Source organism: Passer domesticus, chromosome 3 (assembly GCF_036417665.1).
Source record: "Passer domesticus isolate bPasDom1 chromosome 3, bPasDom1.hap1, whole genome shotgun sequence".
Taxonomy (NCBI): domain Eukaryota; kingdom Metazoa; phylum Chordata; class Aves; order Passeriformes; family Passeridae; genus Passer; species Passer domesticus.
The window spans coordinates 99,903,087-99,921,804 of NC_087476.1; the positions used below are offsets into that span (position 1 = coordinate 99,903,087).

The following is an 18,718-nucleotide window of genomic DNA, read 5'->3' on the forward strand; positions in this document are numbered from 1 at the left end:
CTACCTTTACAGTAATAGCACCCACACTGGTAAACTGAATTGCTGGTAAATTGATTATGAGATCCACAGCCTGGGATGCTAGATGGTAGTAGCTTTGGCATGAACTTTATAAGTAGGAATTGCACCGTTCCCAGATTCTGAGTTATATCTGAGATTTATTTGCAAGGGCCCAAGGGTTCCAACGTAAACAGGATTGGGAGTTCGGCTTTTTTGTTGGCCTTCAACAGCAGGAAGAAAAATTATGTAAACAAATAGCTTCTGATTACCTGCAAGCTGTTACAGTGCACTGCATGTTGGCCAAATCCAGGACTAGGTATAGGACTACAAATAATAAGACACAACAGATCAAGGATCTTGCATTAGTTCTGGTTCCTGAAAGGCCTGAATAGCAGGACAGTGTATCTTATCAAAAGAATTAAGACTAATTCCCAAAAAGTTCTCAGTAGGAAATTTTGGGATTTGGATCCTGCAACAGAAAGCTAACCTGATGAATGGTACCAGCATGTGCATGCACTGGCAGCAATAATTCATAGCTAGCCTTCATTCCATAGGATACCCTGAAGAAACAAAGGGTTTATCTTTAGGATGTTTCTCATCCTAAGAACAGCTCAAATGAACATGACAATCTGGATAGCCACATAACTTATTGCTGTTTCTGAGCTGCCATTCAAGTCAAGTTTAGATTGCACTTGGGATTACTAGAAAGATGATAAAGATTCAGTTTATTATTAGGTGAACAAAGACAACAAAGATGGGGGCTTATACCGGCTGGGCAACTTTTCATGGATATTTCTGGAAAAAATACAGCATACTAGGCTAAGATGGATGATGGGTTAACAGCTAGAATTTGAGTAACAAGCAGTGAAGGGCAAAACAGTTGTTGCATCTTCTGAAACAAAATGGAGACTGCAGAAGTACAGTGATGTGCATCACAATTTGTTAGGAGTGGGTTCATTTAGGCCACAGTTGTAATGGATGCATATATTCATAGACTCACTGATAGGACCATTATTTACTTATTCTATAACCTACTGCCTCATTGCAGCACGTGGGTGTTTTTCAGATTCCACCAGAAGATCAACCTTTCTGGTCTCTACTGTTGTGAATGTCCACCCTACACCACAACTAAATCTATATGCTGATCCAGTCTGCAATAAAACAGAAAAACTCTTGCCAATATTTTGGCAATCCTTATCTTAAGGATGGGGATTTTACATGACCTGTCAATCAACCGAAAGCTTCATTACCTCCTACTTCCATCCATAAGTGAACTCTTTATACAAAACCCAGCTGTAAACATGGTTTTCAGATTTGGGTTGTACCTTTGCTCTGGAGGATCTGGTAGGTTCTCCAGCGTAACCCTTACTCTACCTTATTCCATTTTGTCCTCTCTTAGACAAAGTCTGACCTCAGAACAGAAAGTTTTATCCCATGAAATCACAGTACCATTTCTCATCATTTTCCTATCTATCTTGCAGGATTTAATGACTAGCCTTAACCTTATCCTCAGAATAAATCAGGAAAGAATTGCTCTGCTTGCTTCAGCATCTTTATATCTTGCAGTATTCAGCCATAATCATAAATTCTTCAGTGCCCCCAAACCTCAGCCTTGGACAATTCTGTACCTGCAGATACAGAATTACCACTGCTGGAGAACCAACATTCTTTCAAAGAACATTTAGCCTTCAACTACTTGTTCAACTCATGCTATAAGAATCATGTGCTCCTTGGGTTGTCTTACAGATGGAATTCAGGTTAAAACAAAGTGCTATCATCAGACTGAAATGCTATCATTCTGAATACTACAGCATTTAACTAGGATATATTTATACTCTGTACAGGGGAGTTCAAGGCAGTATCACATAGGAATACAAGATCTGGGTAAAGTTAGATTTTCACGCTTAGAGACTGCAATTTCAGGCCATAAAAGGGTTATTTCTACATTATTGAGGTACCTAAATCTAAGGTACATGACAGTGCCTCTGAGCATGAAGTGTGAAGCCATTATCTTGCTTCCAGACTTAAGTACCACCAGATCTTTTGGGCAGAAATGGGTCTCCTGAACACAGCAACAAAATAAGACTGCAATAACACTCAGATTTTATAGTAGCTTAGCAGCAAGAATGAAATTCTTCTCTGGCTTCCTGGCAAATCTTCTCCAAAGCACTTCATCTATCACAGTATGTGGATTTCTGCAGTAGGGACAACCAATATCCGCTAGTGAAACTGCTCTGGTTTTTAAAACTAATTGAAGTACAGCTTGGAAAACATAGTGCATATGGCTTTGCTAGTGAGGTCTTAGGATTAGAAGAATTGATCAAAGGAGAAAGACCTCAGCTTCAGTCCCTTCTTCAAAGAATATTCATGCATTTCATCCTGCAGCTTTTTAATATGTGAGCTGTTGGGACAAATGCCAGGACTCATATCTTCTCCTCATCAAGAAAAGTGTGAAGTTAGCGGACATGCAAAAAATGCTCCCTCCTACTCTTAAAAGAAGCCAGTACACATCTTTCTTTACTAATAGCACTGGTAGTGGTATGTCTAACAAATATTAGTAGATTTTCAATGAAATGTACCATGGAGAATTGATCAGACAGGGTGATGTTTGTAAGTTATCCTGTAAAATTCTGGCAAGACTGAGGAGGAGAACAGGTATGGTTTGGGATCCAAAGTGAGTTACAAGCCTCACTGAAGCTGGTGGTTGCTGTTAGTACTTTCTGGCTCAGCTGGAGCAATCCAGTTCCATTCTCTAGCAAGAAAAACAAATTTTGTTTTGACACCTTCATTATCACTTTGATAGAACATGTTTTGATCAAGCATAATTTCTAAAGACAGTTTTCTAGCTTCATAACCAGTATGGCTTATATTAACTCTTGGGAACTAAAACCCAAATACAATTAGTTGCATAACCAGTGCAGGGAAGAACCTTTGCATCAGTCTGTACTGATTGCATTTGCAAAGGTTCTGGGTAACTGATTGAAACCTGTGCAGCTTGAAGGAGAAAGCCAGAAGCAGCAGTTGCAAGAGTGACTAATTGAGAGCACAGACCCAAGTTGTAGAGGATACAAGAGATGTGTCGATTCTAAAATAAGCAGTTTCACACTGTGTGTAGAGAAACATGACTTTCTGCAAGTGAACAAGATTAGACCAGAGACTACACCAGACATTGGAGTCTGTTTTTTAATTCTAGAAGAACAACTGAAGTCTTTGGTTTGAATTGTGTGTGAAAATCAGGTACCATACTCAAATATTTTCCATGTTCACGATCTTTGCTTTCTAAATAACAAGTCAAGTTAATAAAAACACTGAAAGAACTGAGGAAAAAAAAAAAACAAAAACAACCAACAAACCAAAAATTAATGACTTCCTGCATGTCTTTTTCTTGTCCATCAACAGGAGCTTTGAGACTTGTGGCCTGGATACTATAAACATTATAATAAGGCTTAGGATTGTGCACATTAGTCATATTGAAGACAATGTTTGAGTAGTTTCTGTACTGTTTAAGAGACCAACATGGAAAAATGACTGCAACACCAAAGTCAGGGAAAGCCATTAATTTTCATACATTTGTTTCTCCTCATGCAAATAAAAGGGAAATACATAAGACAGATTAGAATGTAACTGAGGAAAGTTACAGGCTTCACAGTTTAGCAGCAAAATATTTGAAATTGTTATGGCAATTTCCATGTTGCTAATGCATATATTTAAGAGCAAAATATACTACTGTGCTCCTGATGTCAGGTTAAAAAAATCCAGTATAAACTTTGAGTGGACACAAATGTATTTCTCTCAATAAGGGTTTTTCAGAAGATAAATACAGAGACTTTGATTCTACAAATATCTGTACTTTTTTCATTTATGATAATAAGCAGTTGAAATTAATCTACTGAAATGAGATGCAATATTTGCTTAGAACTTTGCTTTGTTTTATAGGAGACTCTATATAATAATCATAAGAGTTTTTAATCAAAGAAATGTGAAGATACACTTCAACTGTAAAGAGATCATCTATTTCCTATCAGTGATTGAGGTTATGTGAGTAATGAATATAAAAATGTTTTATCAGCAACAGACAGTAAGAATTTGATCATTATATATTAATTTATTGCAAAGGAACAAGCAAATTATTAGATCTGTTTATATATACTATTCTTCCATTAGCAGAATAAGTGACTTAAATTAGGTTTCTTTTATTTCAGAATTGAAAGGATGAAGAATAAGTCTGTCTAGCACTTAGAATATTGTATCTGACAAAAAAAATTATTCAGATGTACATAGCAGGAAAGGCTAATAAAAGCCATACTGTTAATAAATCTAAAAGATTTTCTTCAAAAATTGTGTTCAGTCAAAACATGTTCCATCTAAGATAACAAAGATATCAAAACTGAACATATAAGGAATAAAACCACTCTACAGGGCAATGGAAAACAAAAATGTTCTAAGCAACAAGATTTTTCTAGTTAATTTAGGCATGAGACTTAAAAAAGATCCATATCCTGCTAGAGATTTCTAGTCCATTTCCACTATTAAGTTGAAATAAAAAGAATAATGGATACTCTGCCTTGGGCAAATGGAATTTGTGTGTTTGACATAGAGCAACACCCACTGAGATCATGGTAAAAAAAACAAATTTTCTCTTCTCAGTTTTTGACCTGTGTTGAGAGGCATATGTATCCAGAGAATAGAAAACAAAACAGGGACATTGCAAAACTGAATTCTGTTCCAACCTCTCACACAAATCTCCTATATGACTTTGGAGAGCCCACACCTTGTGCCTTTCATTCCCTTAAAAATATTGTGCCTGTTGTGAGAGGTTAGATAGCAGTCCTTGAGAGACAAGAGCTTTTACTGTGTGTTTGTACATCACAAGCCCGACAATGTCAGGTCTTAAATTAAAGTCTCTAGGTACTGTGAATAAATATGAGCACATTCAGCAAAAATAAGATAAACAACAAAAGAGATTGGACATGACAGTACAATAAAACAAAGAAAATGGACTGCTTGGATTTGACACCATCTCAGTGTTAAAAGCAACACTGGGTAGAGAAATTTAGTATATTTCTGATTCTTGCTATTGACACCAAAATCAAGCTAGAGGGCAAGTTTAGGATTTTTGTAAGATAAGTTCTGCCTTGCAAAACATAATTGGATCTGTTGCAGCAATTACTCTTAAGTGGAGACTCACAACTTTCCCTTTGATAATTAGGTTGCAAGGTTTGAAAGAGATTTGAATGTCAATGCACCTAATTGTCCTTTCACGCTAGTGAAAGTTCCCAGTAAGGCTGATAGAGGTATGAGTGAAAGCTAAAAACTCAGCACAGGTGAGATATGGCAGCTCCAGGAGTTAGTTATGAGCAGCTCATCTTAGACTTACCTGGTTTATTACAATGTCCTTTCAAAAATCATGGGGAAATCACTCCTCACAGAGCACAAAAAAAATATGTGTTAGCTTTTTGAAGACAGCTGCATTGCATCAGGGAGTAAACTTAGTCTTGTTTATGTCATTGCTAGTAGATGTCTCAGATTTCCTGTTCTCTAGTTAGCAAACACTTGAAGATAAGAATCTGACCTTGGGTTTTTCTCTTGGAGAAAAGTCTGTGAAATGAACAGCAGATATGAAGAGTTTGTGGCAAGATGTATTGCTGAAGATAAATAGTGCATCATGCTGCAAAAGAAAAATTTTCCAGAGTACTTAAGGTTTCTTGCTCATTTATAATCTCATTACACTTCAGAAGATGTATCAAAGACATGAATAACTGAATTCAGGTTATTACTTCAAGGTGAGGTAAGTCTCCTAGCCCACAAGAATTCCCAGGAAGTGTTACTCACCACTACTCAGAGTTTTAGGCATTTACTGGGACTCTCATAAGTGAAAAATCTAAATTACTAAAGTGTGGGTGTAGATTTTTAACCACAGCAGCCTACATTGCAGCTTCTCCCAAATGGATCCCTAAAAGCTTCATTATCACCTCTCTTTTGCTCAGATTTGCAATAAGGTATTTGCAATATTTATCCTACAAAGACAGACTTTTTCAAACAATGAGCCTTGCCAATAAAGACAGTGTGTATAAATGTGCCTTAAAACAGGAAACAGCAAGGAGACATTTGCTTACTGATGATGCTCAAGGTCATGTCACCTATTTCCTTTACTGGAAGCATATAGATGTTGCCTGGGACTAATAGACATGTGATCCTTGAGAGATTTCATAATGAAAATGTCTGTTAGTAAAGAAGCACTTTCTGTTTACTACATTCTTCTACATTCATTTCCTCAATATACGTATTGAGGAAAGATTCAAATATTTCATAGGCACCACACATTTTTAGCTATCCCAATTACTAAGTGTATAGAATATCAGAACTGGTAAATGGTCTAGAGTACAAGTCTTATGAGGAGTAGCTGAGGGAGCTGGAATTGTTTAATCTAGTGAAAAGGAGAATCAGAGGAGATTGTACTGTTCTCTACAACTACCTGACATTATGGCAAGATGGGTGTTGATCTCTTTTCCCAATTAACAAGTGTCAGGATGAGAGACTACGACCTCAAGATGTGTCAGGGGAGTTTGAGATTGGAAAAAATTTTAGATTAGGAAAAATTTCTTCACTGAAAGAGTTATCAAGCATTGCAACACGCTGCCCAGGAAATAATTGAGTCACCATCCTTGAAGGTATTTAAAAGGAGTATAGATGTGGTACTTAAAGATGTGCTTTAGTGATATTTGAACTTCAATATAAGTATCTTTTAAATAATAATGAAATAATTTTAATTCCATAAGTAAATAATCCAGACAAATAATCAACTGTAAGTACTAAAGGTAGGGGGTCTTTTTTCTCTTATCTGGTTGATGGCCCAGCTGAGAATTCTGTGAGTTCCAGCAGTCAGTAGAGGGAAGCTGCTTTACAGAAAAAGACCTGCAGGTGCTGGTGTTCCAAGTGGAACATAAGCCAGCAATATGCCCTTGTGGCAAAGAAGACTTATCCTGGGTTACTTTAGAAGGAGCACTGCCAGCAGACTGATGGAGGTGATCCTTGACTATGGAGTGGTGAGGCCACAGCTGCAGTGCTGTGTCCAATTCTGTGCTTCCCAGTACAACAGAAGTATGGAGCTACTGGAAGAAAATTAAGTAGAGGCCAATGAAGATGGTTAAGAGACTGGGGAACCTCTCCTATGAGGAAAGGCTGGAAAGAGAAAGTTCAGGAAGAAACTGTGAAGAATCAATGTAAATATCTGAATCAAATATCTGAAGGGAGGATATAGAGAATATGGATCCAGGCTCTTAGTAGCATCCAGTGACAGACCAAGAGTCAGTGGGCACAAACTGGAACACAGGAGGCTTTGTCTGAACATCAGGAACTTTACTGTGCATTTGCTTGAGCACTGGCACAGGTTGCCCAGAGAGGTGGTAGAATCTCCATCCTTGGAGATACTCAAAAGCTGTCTGGACACTGTCCTGGGCAGACTTCTCTTGGTGTCTTTGCAGAGGGATTGGACAATGCAGAGGTCCCTTCCAACTCAGCTCTTCTGTGATTTTGTGATCTGATTATGAGTGCTCTGAATCATTAATGCTGGTGCTTGTTAATTCTTGGAACATTGGCAAAATTCTAGATAATAGAAGAAAATTTATGCTATGACAATATTAAAAACACCTATTAGAAAATATCAGTCTTGGCCAAGATACTAGAATGGCTGGCAAAGAGTTGAAAAGTGAGGAATTAAATATGATAGTGACATAACAGATAAGCATTATGGGTGCAAACAGTGGATATTTTCTTTAACTTAATTGTTTAATGGCATTATATTTTGGGATGCAAATACACACACTCCACTCTAAAAAAAAAATTATGTAACAAATTGCTTTGTGACATTTTAATAATAATTAGAAAACCCAAACAATTTTGACGAAATTTAAATTACTGTTATAGAACTTTTATTTTTAAGCCAGGATACATTTATAGCATTTATAATTAATTCATTCAGGTTTTCATCCCTCAATCTGAACAAAAAAATAACACATAAAACTACTAATAAGATATACAGAGATATGTGAGATTGGAGAGCTAGATACTAATTAATAGGACAGATTACTGACAAATGTCATACCAAGTTAATGGGTAAACAGTCCATAAGTGAGGAAAAAAAGTAAACAATCAAATCAACAACCCACACTCAGCAAGAAAGTATGGGACATTTTGCTTACAAGACAGGAGGCTGTATGTCATCTCTTAAGACTCTGTCCTGCACTGTATGGTCACATCAATATAAGCACACTGTGAAACTGTCCCAGACCAATAAGGAAAGAGCCCTGTAAGAGCCTGGAGCTCTGACTGTGTAGGTTAAAACATTACTACTTTTTGTATCAGTGTTAATGCCACTGGGATCATGTGTCTAGCTCTAACAGCTAGAAGAGTAGAAGAGAAAGAACAGAAGATTTAGAGAAAATAAATCATAAGGATAACTAAGACGTGGCAAATGTTTCTTACAATGGAGAACTTTCAACTGCTACCAAAAAAGGGATGAACTCTCTGCTTTACATGGGGCGAAAATGTCATCATATCTCTGAGCTAACTGTATCTTTCAATCCAGTAAAGTCTAGTTGAATGCTGGAACTTGCTTAAGTACAGCATCAAATACATTTAATTAGGTTTTATGTTTCTCTAATTCTCCAGCCCATTCTCTCAAGAAAAAAACTGCTTCTTAAGACCTCCCAGTGGCTGATGACTCACACAGCAAAAGAACTTTGTGCAGCAGAAACATAATATATGCAGATAGCTTTTTCAGTTATCACAGAGAGCCCCTTTGGCTCATCTTACTAATTCAATGCACATATTTCAGACTGTATGCTTTGAATTACAACTTTCTTTTCCCCTTCGGAATGAAAATATTCCTAATTATACAGTGAAAGTCCTGACATTTAGTGTCTCTAAATTGTTCATAGCTTTAAACTTCAGCAACCTCTCATGAATTTGTCTCAAACTACTACTTACCTGTATTTTTTTGTTTCTGTTTCAATTGCTGTAGCAATGCTCAGGTCGTGACTTCGGGGAGAATATAGTCATGAGGATTTGCTGAATGCTAATAAGATGATCCCTTAGATGCTAAATTTCTTTAGTATAACAAATGTGGAAGAAGCTGCAGATAACAAAAAATGATATTGCAGTAGAACCATGCAAGTTTATGTCTTTTACAATGTTTTTTGAGGCATCAGGCATTCGAACTGTAGATGACACAAGCACAGGAAGTTCTTTTGAGCAGAAAACAGTGAACAGCCCTATTAAAAATGCTACAGTAATCCAGCATTATACCTTTGAGGTTAACAAAAGAAAGAACCACAGCGATGAAACAATTAGACAAAATCTGTGTAAAATAAGACGAATGAAGTAAATATCACACTGATTTAAAGTGGTCCAGCTAAATCCACCTAATATCAAGGGTCTCAGTAAGAATTAGATTACTGATTTAGCCTTTGGCTATATATCTGAGTAAAGCCAGAAAGAAAGGTAAAAAGTCAACAACCTATCTCAAAACCTCAGTGTAAATTTGGTTATCATTTTAGAAAGTGAGATCTTTTAAAGCAAATTACTTAGCCTAGGAATCCTGCAACTATAACCACACAAAATGGGTAATCCAAATGCTTGAATCCATGGTCAGTAAATAAAAAGCTCTAATTCCCAACTACAACCTCTCTTGATTAATGTTCTTTAACAAAACCAGACACTGTTGTGACAGTTCCTCCAAATTCTTGCCATTTTTTCATCTCATTTGCTTCCTTCAGCATCCATCATGCGTGGCTGGGACTGACAGACAGGCTGGTGATAAATTCACAAACTTAATATGTCATCAGGGAAGTGGTTGAGTCACCGTCTCTGGAGGCATTTAAAAGATATATAGATGTGGCACATAGGGACATGGTCTAGCGGTGGACTTGGCAGGGTTAGGTTTATAGTTTCACTTAATGATCTTAAAGGTCTTTTCCAACATAAATGATTCTATCACCTTTTAAAAGTTGTACTTGTCTACCTCAATGCAAGGTGAAGTAGATGACAATGTTCTTATTGAATAATATTTTTAAATTTGCCTACCATAGACATGAGAATGTAGATTTATGTAAATTTTCAAGTTACTATAGAAAATGTATCAGTATGTATTCTTACTTAAAATATATCTGTTTGCTATCATCTTGTAAATAGAAATATGTCATTTGTGTGTGTCTCAAGCTGTGAATGCATCTAATTTCTTCCTATCACTACTGTGTATCACAGACAACTTCAAAGCTCATAAAGACCAACAAATTAATGTCAGTCCTTCATGCCAATTGTATTTGTAGGTTAACCATGAGTTTAATTTATTTTCTATACAGGTGCTAAAACACTGATTAGAAACAGTCTCTTGGTAGGGACATGTACTTTCACTCTCCATAGGATGACAGCTATTGATCTCAGTATATTGGCTTTCGTCGTATCTCCTCACCTAAAGCCATGTGTGTGGCTGGCCATGAAGCCCATTCATTCAGGCTATATCCCATGGATTGATTTCCTGACCCAGCCTCATCCTGACCCTGTCAACACCCCGAGCCTGTCTCCGACTGACTGCCTTCCCCAGACCTGAGCTTTGCCCTCATCCATGAGCTGAAGGCCCAGCCAGGCTGTCCTGCTGGAGCAGTGGGACAGGCTCTGGCTGGCCATGCCTTCCTGCCCTGCCCTGCCAGCCCAGGAAGCCCCTGCAGCTCCCAGTTCCCCGGGATGCCACGGAGCAGCCAGCACACATGGCTGGAGATGGCAAAACTACCTTCCCTCAAAACCCTCTCGGTGAATCAGATCTGTGGTGGAAGTAAAAGCTAAAATCAAAGTCTGTTGTTTTTGTTTATTTTGTTTGTTTGGCTTGTACTTTTTTGTGTGACATGCAGCTGTGTGTTGTCACCCTCACTTTTTCTTCATGTCCTTAGTTGTTTGTATAGAGTCATGTAAAGGAAGATATTAATGGAGTATTCACTCAGAGGGAAATCTTATCAGCATTAGAAAAACTCTGGAACTTGGAAACTCAGTATTTATAACTCTTATCTGCAAACCTGGGAAAAAAGTGCTGTATTATTTTACTCTAAATTGTGGTACTGCTCTAGCATGATTTACTTTAACCCTTCTATGAGATACATGGTTTTGGAAAACCAAAGAAGAAATAGAAGATTTTGCATTTTGAAATCTTTTTATGATTTTGTGATATTTAATGCTTCCCATGTAAAGGTAGAAATGGTTTTCTAAATATTGGTTGGCTGTATGGTGAACACAAGTCCCTCAGTCTGGGGAAGATAATTCAACTCTACAATCTGAAATATCTGATATCTCTAAAAATTAAATATTTTCTCTCCATATACTGTCTTGTAGAATTGCATCAAATTCCAATAACATTTTTGAAGTGTAAGTCTGAGTAACTTTGTTGACTTCAGTCTAGAGGTCTGAAAGTTCTAGCACTTATATATTTTCATGTTTTCTACTGTCATCAACATGGCAGCCTTCCCAACATTTGTATGGATGACAAAATTATATCCCCTGTTACTTCCCCCAAAAAGATATTGATCAGTTTAATAGATTTTGGCACTATGCCCAGAATTTTCTTTAATAAATAATTTTTCTACTCTCTAAAGATTTTTTGTCTTGAATTTACACAGTTTTTATAACAAGCTTCTTTGATTAAAAGCACTATTAAGTATGGTTAAGAATGAGTGGAACCAAATTTAAGCAATTCATCATTTTCAATTCCACAAGCCAATATTTGTAAGCATAGAATAGCTCTGACTGTCCCTTACTGAGATGTGGGTAATTTTTCACAGCATAATACTTGTCCAACCTGGAAAACAGCCACAGGATATGTTACAAAATTCCATTCCCTGGCATTTTTGTAGCTATCTCGCTTTATGAGTGTGCAGAGGTTGTTGACTGTTCTCTGTGGAGTTCACTTCTTGCAGACTGTGAATGGTAAGTTTACCCTCTGTCTCTCTAAATGACCTTGTTATACCTGCATTCTTTTCACTAATACAGACTAGGTTTTCTTTTTGCAGGTAGGTATTTCTGAACTCAAACACCAAATGGAACCACAATTTTCAGGAACGAATGTTTGCATACTCAGGTGTGTGGTCTGCAAATTCAGAGAGGGCAAACTGCTATTCTTTCATCCTTGCTGTCTTTTGTAGTGTAGCCAAGCCACAAACACCTGTTCTGTTCTGTGCCTGTGGGTATTTTCTGGTGTCAGGATTCAAACCTGAATGGTTTGAAGGGATGGACAGACTGACAGATAATTATATCTGTGGTGAGTTGATTCCCACTGACCCTAAGCCCCCACCCAGTCACTTTTTAACTTCCCCCAGAGGACTGGGGGAGACAATAAAAAAAGACAGAAGTGAGATCAAAACCCACAAAGGTCAAGATAAGGGCAATGTAATAAGTAAAGGAAATGGGAAAAAAAAACCAAGCAAACAAACACAAAAAATACTAAAACAGAAAACAACCCAAGTAATACAAAAGCAATCACTCACCACCAGCACACCAATGCCCAGATAGTCACTGAGAAATAGTTATTTTGGAAAAATAACTACATTTTGCTGCTTAGCATGATACTATATGGTCTAGGTCAGCTGTCCTGGGGCTGTGTCCATTCCCAACCTCTTGTTCACCTTTAGCCTTCTCCACTGGGATCACAAAGTGAGAAACAGAGAAGACTTTGGCACTTTATAAAAAATGTTCAGCAATAGCTAAAATACTGTTTTTAGTCAACCATTTAAAATACAGTACCAAATAGGCTGCTCTGAAAAAAAAAATCTCCTTCCCAGAAAAACCCAGAATAGTGCTTTTCAAGAAATGAGCATGCATAGTTTTTCTCCTGAACAACCCTGAGAGCCAGATTTGTTTTAGTCTACTGTGTGTAGCTTTTTTGGCTTAATACACTGAAGATATTTCTTTGGCAAAACCAGGTGTGTTTTGGTGATAGTCTGCATAAACACAGTCTTAATATTTCTGTTTGTGAGAGTAATCAGTCAGAAAAATAAAAGAAGAATCTATAATATTAGAAAATAGAAACAAAATGGACACAGTGGTCATTAGAATTCTTTGCTGAAAAATATTATGTGCTAGTCTCTGTCCTGTCAATCTATCTTTTCACTGAACAACTGCCGCACAGTAGAATCACGCTCATGTAGACAGAGCTTGGCCAAGAGCAGCTGCTGCTTCCAAGAAAGTAGATGGGAAGGCTATTCTCTATTCTTGTAAATAAAACGACAGTGAATGGTTCATTGGCTCAGAATTCTAGCAGCTTGGGCTACATTCACACTGACTAATATCTGACCAACATTCACCTCTGGCTTCTATGAGGAGTTCAATTTTCAGTTCTCAGAGGCCATGCTGTCCCACTTCAGAGAGGTGTTTTTGGAAGATGAGACAAAATTTGTCTCTTTCTGCCACTCTGAGGTAGGAGCATCTGACAAAGCTTGCTGGGCAGTGCTGAAGGAGAGTGAAGGGAAAAAGAAAGTAAATATAAAGCAGTGTTGTTGACATAATGTATTGAAAATGACCTCTGGCACATGCTTTTCCCTGGACTGTTCCTAGGCTTTGTCTCAGAGAATGCTAGTTGTCACAAATCAAAATTATGTCAGGAGCTACACAGTGGGAAGGATAAATGATACCTTACTCAATCTCATGTCTTAACCCAGATTGGTTTTGCACCAGAGACAAAGCCATGGGGTCTGGAAAAGACCTTTTGCACCCCAGCACACAAATGTGCATTTCTCTTGCCATCTGAGATATAGCTTTCCCAGAGCACTACACTGTACTACAGCTGCATAGCTAATGAACCACTGGCAAGCAGCTCTTTCATCATTAGGGATGAAGAGTTACATTGCTATTGCCAACTGGCAACTCTTATTTTAGGAATGTACCTGAAATTAATTATGGTTTTCAGATTAAGTAGCTTTCCCACTGTAGCATAAGTCAGATGCATGTAGTTTGGGCTCAGACAAAAGCCAAGAGTCTTGTCAATCAAGAATACTGTGTTGTGGATTTGGGAAACCACATGAACATTGCTGCAGAGCACTGCCAAGTTGCAGCACAGGATTGTCAGAACATCTGGCATTTATATTCTTTGATTTTGTCAGTGATGAAGCAATCATAGAGCTGCTTTTGATTGCCTTTGTTTTGTGACTTTCTTTTCTTTCCCGCCTGTTAGCAAAAGCCTATCTACAAACCATACAACTGCAAAGAAATTCAAATATGCTTTCAGCACTTAGTGCTCTTTGAGAGGTTGAAGGAAATATGGCACTTGATTCAGAAACACAAAATTTAAATATTACAAACACATTTAAATATTACAGAACTACAAGTTCACACCAAGATACCATGTCTCCAAAACTAACAAGAAATATTTAGCATGTTAAAGTTCTCTGCTGAAGGAATTTTTCACCAGTTCACATAAGGGGCCTCTCCCAAGAAACATGGAGCTAGGGTCAAGGAAAATTAAGATGCTGTGCAAGATAACATCTAGGCCATGTGGTGGTTATAATGAGCAATTGATTGCTAATGCTTGTACTGTTTATGGGTTGTGAAATGCCTTGGGACATGTTTTAATGATATGTTACTGGGTACTGAAATGCCTGTTGCACTTATTTTAGACTCCTGGTGTGAAAGGACTGCCAATCTGCAAGGGTTACAGTATGCTAAATTGATTTTATAGATTGTGTTGGTAAAGGTCAATTCATTTAGCAAATAAAATATCATTTAATTTTATCTTCAACCTTGCTTATTAGAGGCACAGTGTGCCTTTTAATTGGTTCATGTAAATTGTGTGAGCTTTTGTGTGTGTCTGCACATTTTAATAAAAACTTTGCAGATCAGGGGCTTCCCCTTTCTTGCATTTCAAGCACTGAGAACATGTGCCTGAACATGGTAACTTAGGAAAATCTTGATGACATATAAATGTACTTCATTCACTAAACAAGCTTCAACTTGTAACTCAAAAATTAATATGAAGGCATCTTTGGTAGAAAGAGAGAAGGATTTCCTGGTAGATCAGTAATGAATTCAGTGGAAGGGGAAATTTTGTGTTTTGCCAGGTGTGTTTGGCTTAATTATTCTGCATCTCTATCCCAACACTGTATTTCCAGCACTGCCCACCCCAAGGTGGTCACTCCCCATGGTAAGAGAAACTGGAAAAAACACAATACAAGCACTAAATGTACTGCTACTTTATAAATGTAGCAGCAGCCTTAATGCACCGTAGGCCAGTTGGGAATTGTTGCTGAAGATCAGATGCTGGGAGCTGTCAATCACATCTTCAAATTGCACAAATAGGAGGCTTTGTTGGACTGCAGGCTAATGTCTTTTGTCTTTCATGATTGTTCATTTGGCTCTGTTACCCAAACCTATGAAAGCCCAGCTTAGTGAGATTACATTATGAAGACGGATTGTTTTGTTACTGAAGCCAAAATTATGGTGCTTGGCCTATTCTCTTCTGTTCACCAGAGACAAAGTATCCCTTTCTGAGCAATTATCTGCATAGGAACACAGCCTTAGCTTTCTATAATGGGTATTACCTGGACACCAGAAATCAGCAGGTCCTTGCTGGTACTCTGTAGGAAAAAAATGGGGCTTTAATGCTGAATAAGGCTTTCTAAAATGGCATCCATCTTCCAGTAAGAAGAGGGACAAAGTAGTCAGAAGACACAGAACCAAGAATCTGTAGGGATAATAAGGACTGGAGTTGTCTGTCCTTGAGGCAGTCACTTTCATCTTCTGGACTGTCTTATTGCAAGCTGAATGTGTGCAGAAGTGAGAGACTGGCATGTACTTCAGCCTTGTGGAAAACGCCTCAGTACAGAGCCTGAAACATCATTGCTACATTATTGGCATAATTTAAGTGAAAACCAGGTTGCTCCTGTGAGAAGTGACTTTGAGGAGAAAAATCACCTCATACAATTTTACAGATAAATTCTGCAGAGGGATAACTATAGTGGCTCCCAGGTTTTTGGTCTCCTTAGCTTGAATAGGTGAAGCAATGCATGCAGTAAATTTATTGTTTTTAAAGAGAAGAACACTAATCCCTTTGATATGCAAATGTTCATTGTTCTCTTTGTGTTAAAGAATTTGAATTCCCTTCTGATTTGGTGAATGTTATTTAATCCACAGTTCCATGAAATACAGTTGGAATCAATTCACTTTACTTAAAAGCAGGGCATGTCTCCATCCCACACCCAGTCTAATATCAGGAGCCAACTCTGTACAGGAAGAGCATCAGACCCCTAATTTTCATTTGTGAGATTAACTTGTTGGTTTGGGACCAAGGAAAGGTAAAATTTCAATGGGGTTGCACCACTACAAAACTACTGTGAGGAAGAGCAAGAGTACAGTTATGCTCTGTGTCTCACACTGTTGAGAGGACCTTGACTCAGAGTTGATCCTCAGTTGCTGTGCCTACGTTTGTGCTTTGCAACTGTTTAATATCCCACAGACAGAAAGGGGATGACTAATTCAAGAACCTTCTTTTATTAATGACCTCAGTATTTAATCAGCAGATGTTTACTTTACCCACCTGTCAGCTATTTAAAGATACTCCTCTCGCTTTTCTTTGAAGTTCCTTGTTTATTCCTCATTGTGTGTGACAAGTTTAGATATACTATGCTAATTTAGTTTTTTTTTTCCAAGTCTATGGCATGAGAACAGATCTGAAAGTTACTTTTCATCGTATTTTTATATTCTCATAGCTGAGAGATAATCAGCCAGATTCTTCCAGAAGCTCTGGAGCTTGTAGTACTGTCAGCAGAAAGAAGACAAGCACGGTTATGTCCCAGAGCATTCAGTGTCTGCAAATGGGTTATACCATGACAGTCTGTAAAGAGATGCTGCAGGAGGCAGCCTGACAATCCCTCCACTGTGCTCTCCTGATGTGAGTTGCCTTGTTAGAGGCTTGAAACATGGCCACGATATCACCAAACAGCACTGCACATATACCAAGACATCCTAATAAAGCTTACGTTAAAGTGTCCCTAGGGGCATGAGAGCCTTCAGCTGATGGTTTAACTGCATTTATTTGGTGAGGAGTAATGAATTATTGCTGCTATGAAACATGAATATTTTATTGGTGGTGATATTTGTTAAAAACAAGTGTTTGGAAGATTACAGGTAGCAAGGAGAGAGTTAATGACAGGCTTTACAGTGTTGAAACACAAATCAGGTATTTCTTGATGTAAATGATAGAACACCACTAACTTTCCCCAGAGGAATGAATCTTACTGACAGTATGACTCTTCTGGGGTATTCATTATGCTCTGGGATGAGAATATATCGGTTTTGTGTTTTAAAATATGGTTATCTGAAAACCAGGTATTTTGCTTGGTGTAACAAATTACCCATTATGCAGATCACAGGCAGATTTTAATAATGCTGACATCTGGAGTACGTTAATTAGACATATATCAACAGTACCCTTATATCAGAATCACAACATTTGTTTAATTTTAACTTGCATAGCAGTGGAATACGCTTCAAAACAGAAATAATTTTAAATTTTATAAGAATGCATTCAAGCATTAACTTTCAGGGTATCAGTCATTATCTGTGATTAATGACCAACTTGTAATAAACAGCTCAAAGTAAAGACAAAATTAATATTGCAGCCAAACAGCAGCAGATAAATTTGCCTGAGCAGCTGTGTTTCTAAATCAACTGTCACCTAAAATGTCACATAATCCATGTGATATTATGAAGTAGATGTTTTGCTCAAAAGAGGATCAAGTGATAAGTATGCTCCATTGTTAAACTGGAACTGGCCTTCTGAGGATTTCTTTCTTATGTTGACATGTAGGTGGTCTGCTAGTGGACCTGTGCTGAAGTTTTTTCTCTCTAGATGACAGCTCAGACACTGGGCATTCCTCAAAAGCAAAAAAGATCCTCATTGCTTATATGACAGTTTACATGGGATAAGCATGTTGATACAGAATATTAGCATGGGGCTTTTTCCTAAGTAACAGGGAACAGGAAAACATATTTCACATGATTTCACAGTTATAGTTTCCCCAGGAATTGGACTAGGGAAAAAGTAGTGGATGCAACTGAAGAACATTTATGATTCTAAAACCCTGCATTGGCCATTATTTCACTTTCCTCCTTGTCTAAACTTCAGCTAACATATTTGAATTCATTTTGTTGGAAACAAAATTTTTTAGGTACAAAAGGAAATATTTTTGGTGATTTGACTGATATTAAGATTTTAGAAAACCATCTTAAAAATCTAAGAAATGTCGGTTTGTTTCCAGGGCTCCTAATTTATACAGATGCAACCATCAAGGAATAAACATAATAAAATGCATCAGACTCATGTGATGGGGCACTTACTAAGCTGGGCTTCTGCCTAGAAATGAGTTACAGCAGCACCTTGTTACAAGCTACTGCCCAAGCCACACAGAGCTTCCATGAGTTGCAGATAGCAAAGAGAATGAGCAAAAGTGTTGCATCAAGCAAGTCTGGCATCAGAATAAGCCATCTTTTCCTCCCTGTTTGAACCTTCTTGGAGGCATTTGGGTCACAGCTTCGGGACAGAGATAGCAAATGTTTTCCTCATAGAAAATAGTCCATACCAGTCCAATCATTTCATGGATCATAAATTAAATAAGGAATGTTGTCAACAAAGCCTACACTGTAGAATGACACAGTGTGTGAAAGATAGCGCTGTGGCTGTGTTACC

General features: G+C 37.7%; 1 protein-coding gene across 4 annotated transcripts in view; it reads right to left on the minus strand.

The window, feature by feature from the left end:
- PLD5 (phospholipase D family member 5) overlaps positions 1–18,718 on the minus strand; it is a 334,219-nt gene that overhangs the window by 300,924 nt on the left and 14,577 nt on the right. Inside the window, exons 2-3 of one of the 4 annotated variants that reach the window (XM_064414640.1) lie at positions 8,986–9,130; positions 5,375–5,595 (exon numbers count right to left, since the gene is read on the minus strand). The exons of the other annotated variants lie outside the window; for them this stretch is intronic. The gene's annotated coding sequence lies outside the window, so the exon portion shown is untranslated. The remainder of the gene's footprint in view (positions 1–5,374; positions 5,596–8,985; positions 9,131–18,718) is intronic. 4 annotated transcript variants of the gene reach the window in all.